Raw genomic sequence first — 7,822 nt, 5'->3', positions numbered from 1 at the left:
TACAAACACAATAAAATACAAAAATAACAATATAAAATTAAAATTAACAATATAAAATAAATAAAAATATAAAATATAAAAGAAGTCGCCCTGGCCAGATAAATAAGCAAATATTGTTAACAATTAAAGTGACGTTTAAATAAAAAGGTCTTCACCTGGCGCCGAAAAACAAGTAACGACGGTGCCAGGCGGACCTCTCTGGGGAGGAGCTGGCAGATGAGCTGGCAAGACTGGTATTGCTGATAAGGAGAAGCACGGCTCACAAGAATATATCACTTTTCCAACTTTTGCTCCTTCTCTCAGAATAGGCAACCATGTGGGCCCCAAGATCACAGTTTCAGCACAGTGGAAACTGTACCCTGCTCATTGGCATGTGGCCCAACAGAGGTCCATGGTGCAGTTGGGTAGATGCCGCAGGTCCAGGTCTCTTACTCAGTGGCTGAGAAATCCAGCACCATGGACAGCTCCCAGCAGGCCCAGCTTGCAGCAGCTTTCCTGGTTACGGCTATGAAAGGATGTCCATAGAAAGCTGCAGCTGTGAAAGCTGATGAGCCCCGTGATGGAAAAGCGGGATCATTTCTCTTGGTCTGCCCTCAACCTGACTTGTACTTCCTTGGCTGATATGCAGATGGCAACAACCAGCATCCTTTCAAGGGGCTGGATTTTGTGGAGCAATCCTCAGCTCCTACTGCTATAGAGCAATCTCAATTTTAGGAACATGCATCTATTATGGAAAGATGCATTGTTGTAAGCCGCCCCGAGGCTTCAGCGAATGGGGCAGCATAAAAATGTCTTAATAAATAAATAAACACGTGAATTTTGGAAAGAATTCCACAAAATATTCAAGTCGGGGAAATGGTATGTGCAAGTAAATGTGAAATTTGTGCATTTTCCAAAAGCGTAGGCAGAACATTGGGGAACGAGAGGCAATGGAATTGTGATTGATTGATTGATTTCTTACATGTATATCCCACTCCATATCTGACTGACTATATGCAGACCTGACAGTGGAGTTGAAGCAGGCTTTACACCCAGAGCTAGCTTGTACCATGTCGTCCTGGTTACCTTGTCCACTATCTTGTGAAGTTTTGGTTGCTCCCAGTCAAGGCATTTTCTGCACATGGACACTGGAATCTTTTTGAAGGATTTGAATGCCTTTTTTCTAATCAATATTCCAATGTATTTATCCTTGCTACTTCACTTTTTAATAATTTACCTTAGCGAGCCATGCAATTTCCATCTACGGTGTTACACTGCCTTCTGATTAATGTTCTCTCCCAGAAAATGGACAGAAGGGAAAATAGACTTGGATACACTCTTACAGCTTGCTGGATTTCCTTTGACCTTTGACAGTTTGTCTCATTATAGCCAAATCCAGTCATTTCCCCTTACCTCTGGGAGCTTTTTAACTTTCTGCTTTAAAGGAATTCTGTCAGGGCTGATTGACAAATACAGGAAGAAATAATGTTGCATTCCAGGCACGTAGGGGGCTCATTAAAACTTTTCCAAAAGGTGATATTTGCTAACATTTTCTTCTTTTGGCTACTTGAGCATTGCTGAGGAATATGAAAGAATACCAGAACTTTGTCTTTGCAATACTGATCTTTTAAAAAGCCATTCAATGTTTCCCCCTTCAACATTTGTTGAATAATTTCCTGTTTTACCAAAAGATTAATCCTCCTTTATTTTATTTTTTTCTTTATTGGTACCCTTTAATGAACGGCTGCTTTTGCTTCCATGGCTGATAAAGTCATCTGTCATTGAGATCATTCTGAGGTTTGGGGAAGGACTTCATCTTGTATTTCCAGATATGGACAAATTAGTCTGTTTCTGGCATGTGTGAATTCGGCTTTCATGTCATAAATCATTCCAATCAGTTTCTTCAACTGTCTACATTATTACGGTATAAAAATCTCATTTCGTGTTGCGCTGTTTTCCCTTTGGTGGACCACTTCTGAACAATTTCCCCTCATAGATACAGTTTTGCATAATCTTTTGAGCTGAGAAGCGCACTGCAGGGCCAGTATGAATGTGAACGAGGAGCTAACCCAGTGCATTCCTATGCATGATTTTTATCAAAATCAGCTCCAATGCATTCAATGGGACTCAAGCCCTGCCATGTATTGTGTGCCTAGGGTTGCAACTTAAAATTGCCTGTGAAAATTCTAATTGTGGACAGAGGCCAAGAGCAATTTTGCCACATTTCTCCAGGAGAAAGGTCTGAAATGTTTCTCAGAGTGGGACCCACCATCGGCATTTGTGGTGGAACATTTTTTCTGCTGCTGTGAGAGATCACAAGTATCCTGACCACCACTTTTCATCCTCCACAATGACTTGGATCCAGAGCTATTCTGGCAGAGGGTTGGGTGGGTGGATGGGGACTGCAACTACCAAAATAAAATAAAATATGGAGAATATCTGGGGGAAAATTCTGCAAAGTAGTCTGAAAAGGGGGCTTAAAACCTGAACATCTAATTTAAAGGAAAAAAAAAATCTCAGCCATTTCAGCTCAACTCTAGAGGGAGGCAAGTCCTCTCTTGCATCTCTTTCTTGCCAGTTTGCATTCCTGGCTTCGGTTCTCATTTTGGCAAGACTTCCATGGCTTGAAGAAAGCTTTCCTTCCTCTAAGAACGTCCTTGACACTGCTTGTTAGCCATGCTGGTGACCTCACGGCCTTGGCACTGCCTTTCCTAACCTGACGCATTTTCAACACTTCTGTAATTGGCAAGTTCAGCATTTTTATCTGCTTTTTGTTGCTGAGTCAGTGTGTCTCCTCTCTCAACAGCACAATTAATGTCATCAAAATTAACATGGGGGGTAAAGCAGTTTGAAGTTGGAATATCAAAAGTTGGTGGAGATGAGCATGGGGCAAAAAGATGATCATTTTAGACTGTTTACAGGCCTGCAGAGAGAGTAAATCGTCAGTACCGTGTGCTCTCTTGTAAGCACCCATAGCTGGAGACCAGGCAGTCCAAAATATTTGTTTCTATCCTACCTTCCTTCCCCAAGGCCTCCTGGTGGAATTATTTCCAATACAACAGTTCATCAGGAGTTTGTTCATTTCAATAAGCAGCTAAAAGCTCTTCTCCAGTTGTCTGCTTCTTCCCTTGTTTTCTAAGTTTACCGAAAGATTATAGGTAGCACTTCCTCCTAGCCGATCTTATGGATTGTAAGTGAGCTTCCTATATTGTGGTTTTGAGCAACCTTCAAACATTTTGAAGGAATTGACTTCTTTTCATGCCTTCTTTTATCTTCTCTTTCCCCATGTCCCTTGTTTTGGAGAAATCCACATGTGACTGTGTTACATCCCTTTTAACTTGAATTGTTGTTGTTCAGTCGCGAAGTCATATCTGGCTCTTTGCAACTCCACGGACAAGATCCCTCCAGGTTCTCCTGTCCTACACCATTCCTCAGAGGTCCACCCAAGCCCACACCCACCGCCCCAGTGACCTCCAGCCACCTCAACCTCTGCAGTCCCCTTCTCCTTTTGCCTTCCATTGATCCCAGCATTAGGCTCTTCTCCAGGGAGTCCTTCCTTCTCATTAGGTGGCCAAAGTATTTGAGCTTCATCTTCAGTATCCTTCTAAAGAACAGCCAGGGTTGACTTCCTTTAGGACTGTATTCAAACCTGCCAGCCCAGTGGCTACTGATTCACTTGGTTCAACAACACTCGTATCTCATGCCAAATCCTGGACAGCACCACACAGGATTAAATCCAGAATTACCTTTCCCATGGCTGGTTCCATACCCAGCAGTTAATATCATGGACATAGAGAAATTTAATTTCTTTGCTGTAACTGAACATGCATGTTTGTACATGATGGAAGGGTGGTTGAAATCACCCCTTATTTGCCATTTCCCCTTTTCAGATGCCTCCCTGATTTCATTCTTCACATTCCTGTAGAAATAAAGATGAAATTGTAACAGAAACATTTAAAGTAGAGGTGGACAGTGTTAGAATCTTTCTTACAACCCGGTTCTACCCTAGACCTATTCTAACATTGGCAGAATGCTGTTCATTCAGTTCATCATTTTGCCTTTTGGTACTGTCCATGGGGTTTTCATGGCAAAGATACTGGAGTGGGTTGCCATTTCCTTCTCCAGTGGATCACGTTCTGTCAGAGCTCTCTGCCATGACCTGTCCACCTTGGGTGACCCTGCATGGCACAGCTCATAGCTTCATTGAGCTACGCAAGCCCCTTCACCCATGACAAGGCAGTGATCCATGAAGGAGGGTGGACAGACTAGAGATTGGCAATTTAGGCTGCCAATCCTAATTTGAACATTTCCTTGTAAGCATACATAGGATCGCCTTAACAGCCTATTTTCAAGTCCATGCCGTTTTCAGATATGTTCACCCATAGCTTTGCTCCATCCTATTTCTGCATTATTTTCCCCCTGCATTACTCACTTGTTTTGTCACTAAAAGTTCCACGTGAAAATGTGCATATAGAGATGCTGTTTGAAATATATTTCCCCCTGAAATGGGTTTTGTAAGCTGATATTCTCTCCAAATATCCCAATAGATTTGGGTATTGAAACTGTGTCAGAATATTCATGAACTGAAAGAAGCAATGAAAAACTAATTTCAAATTCACACATTGCCAAGCAGAGGTGCTGATCAGGTCAATTCATACTGAAATCCACAAAGAGCAGATTCCTCAAGCATCTATACTCATCAGAATATTATTTTATATTGCATTTTATTCCATGTTATTTGGGGGAGAATGGAAGCATTTCTGAATATTTATTTTTATTATTTATTTATTTATTTATTTATTAAAACATTTCTATGCTGCCCCTTGCTGAAGCATTCACAGCATAGAATAAAATACACAATAAATTAAACAATAACAATTAAAATATATACATTAGAATAAAATAAGCCGCCCTGGCCAAATAAAATTCAATAGTATTAACATTTAAAATGCTGCTTAAATAAAAATAGCTTGCAAAGCTGAGTTTTTAAATAAAATGATGAGCTAAGTGATGTTTCCAAGAATGCTACTTCTTTTTTTAAGGGAAAAAGAGAACAAGGAGTCTGTTGTGATTGATAATTGATCAAATGTCAGTATAAATTTTCACAATGCCCATGGCTTGCGCATGCCAAACCGTCTCTCTTGTAACAGCCGTGTGTGCTTCTAACGGTGTTTCTTTGCTGGCAAGATTTTTAATCTCTCTGCCTGGAACATTGATGGGTCTTTCAAAGGCATGCTATTTGAGCTTTACAAGCATATTATTTTGCATAGGTTTCTCTTGTTGGGAAAGTCCAAATAATTCCTGAAATAAAAAGATATGCTTTTGCAGGTCTTTTCATATATAAAATCTGGCAGCAGTGCCCTTACTCCTTATTTATTTATTTAAGACGTTTCTATGCCGCCCCATTTGCCGAAGCCTCGGGGCGTCTCACAACATAAAATTAAAATATAATACATTCAAAATATAAAACAAATTAACCATATAAAATAAGTCGCCATGGCCAGATAAAATAAGCAAATAATATGAACAATTAAAATGACGCTTAAATAAAAAGGTCTTTACCTGGCGCCGAAAAACAAATAACGACGGCGCCAGGCGGACCTCTCTGGGGAGCGTGTTCCATAGATTGGGCGCCACCGCAGAGAAAGCCCTCCTCCGAGTACCCACCCTCTTAATTTCTTTCCCGGAGGGTTCCCGGAGAAGGGTTTCTCCCACAGATCTCAAGGGGCGGGCGGGCGTATATGGATGTAAGCGCTCCTTCAGGTAACCAGGACTCAAGCCACTCAAAGGGACTAGAACTTTTCGCCCAGCTTATATGCCTGGAGAAGGAGGCAGCCTGGGAGCTCCATGGTCCATGCATTCTCCTGCCAAGTAATTCAGGCACACTCCAAAAGGCTGCTCAACGCCAAGTATCAATATAACCTGCTCTGGAACGCTCTCGCGTGCCTTGCTACATTCCTCAGCCACTGCGCATTTAAAAGCAAAACAAAGATTCCTGCTAGCTTTCTGGCTGCAAGGAGCAGGGCTAAATAGATCCTCTAACGTAGCCAATGAATGTCAAAACCCTGCGCCTGGGACCTGCTAGGATTCACATCCCTCAACGGTCCATCTAGCCAACAGGTGCTCAATCACTCTGCATCGCTGTAACTTTGCAACTTTCTTTCTGATGTTAGTCTTACATTGTACTTGCGCTGAACTCTGTGAGTGTCCTCATTCATATCTCATCATCACCCTGAAACTGTGTACATGACCTGCTACTTATAAAAACTCTGTCTGTGTTCTGGAAGCTCATGGCCAGTTCGGTATACTGGCAACCTGACAGCACTGTTGTTCTTTTTTGTTGTCGGTCAGAGAGGGGGTCCTGGTGTCTTCTGCCAAAAAACAACTGAAAATGACGGTAGCATCTGTGTAAATCTGAATGTACATTCCCCTGGTCCTGCTCATTGAGATTTCCTGACACTCATCAGACACGGTGCGCTTTAATATGCGACTTTTGAGCATCCTCACAATAGGTACCTCCTGGATAAAGAGTCCTGGTACCAGCCAGTTCGTAGAAGCCCTGGCAAATGCAGCCAGAGTTCAGAGATTTGGGGAGCCATAGCTCAGAAGTACACCAAGTTGCCTGAATCATGCTCTCCAAGTGAGAAGCTTCCAGAAGCCCTTCAATACTGGAGGGTCATAATTCTCTGCTTGATTGAGAGTCATCATTCTCCAAAGCCAAGGTCAGTCCTGGACAATGGAGGAGGAAATCCATTCAGCACCTTTGAAGCCAGGCCAAGGTTAGACATTAACAGCAGTCAAGAAGAAGGGTCTGAGTGGAGGCAAAGTCAAGCAAAAGCAGCCAGTCCAAATCAAGGTAAACCACAGGGTTTCATCCAGATCCCAGGGGACCACAGTGAGAGTTCAGTCCAAAGAAGGAAGGGGACCAGGGAAGCTAGTCTGAAAGGTACTAGGAGGTGACTTCAAGGAGTTAGCCCAATAAGGCTTCCTAATGTTTGTTCTGGCCCGTTCCTTGAAATGCGGCCGCTCAGGGGCCAGGTGACCATTCAGCTTCTATGTCTGAGGCAGGGTTCCTCTCCTTCTGCAAGGATGGACCCGTGAGCATCTCCTCACAAGACTCAGGCTCATTCTTGAGCATCTTGAGAATGTCTCCTAACATTACATTACATCTCATTACCAGAGGGATACAGCAAGGTTGGGATTGGTGCAGCGAAGGGCCACTAGAATGGTGGCTGGTTTGCAGGGGAAGCTACATGAGGAGCTGGATCTTCTCAGCATGGAGACTCCCAGGGGATCTGTTGTTGACATGCAGGTATGTGAGGGGGTGGCATGCAGAGGTGGGCGGAGACCCGTTTTCCCCTGCAGAGGAGGGCAGGACGTGTTCCAATGGAACAAAGTTCAGGGAACCAAGGTTGATTTGGATTCTGGGAAGTACCTCCTGACAGTTAGGACCCCCAGGGTATGGAATGGGCTTCCACGGGAGGTGGTTGAGGCCCCATTGGAGCGGGTGTTCAAGGACAGTCTGGACATGCATATGGTCAGCATGTCATGAGTGGAGCCAGCTGGAGCCAGGGGTCAGACTAGATGGCCCAGGAGACCCCTTCTGACTCACTCTGTTTCAGGGGATCCTTCTTAGTGTTGCTTGCCTCTGGGAGTTCTCGCTCTCCTTCTGAAGAGGATTTCTTCAGGGGAACATGACAACAAAGCTTCACAAAACTACTCTCAATGTGATGTGGCAAAACTCGCCCCTCCATCTCTCTCTCTCTCTCTCTCTCTCTCTCTCTCTCTCTCTCTCTCTCTCTCTCTCTCTCTCTCTCTCACACACACACACACACACACACAT

Source organism: Varanus komodoensis, unplaced genomic scaffold, assembly GCF_004798865.1.
Source record: "Varanus komodoensis strain SLA01 unplaced genomic scaffold, ASM479886v1 scaffold20_1, whole genome shotgun sequence".
NCBI classification, from domain to species: Eukaryota; Metazoa; Chordata; class Lepidosauria; order Squamata; family Varanidae; genus Varanus; species Varanus komodoensis.
Note: the sequence above shows the minus strand (reverse complement) of the source record.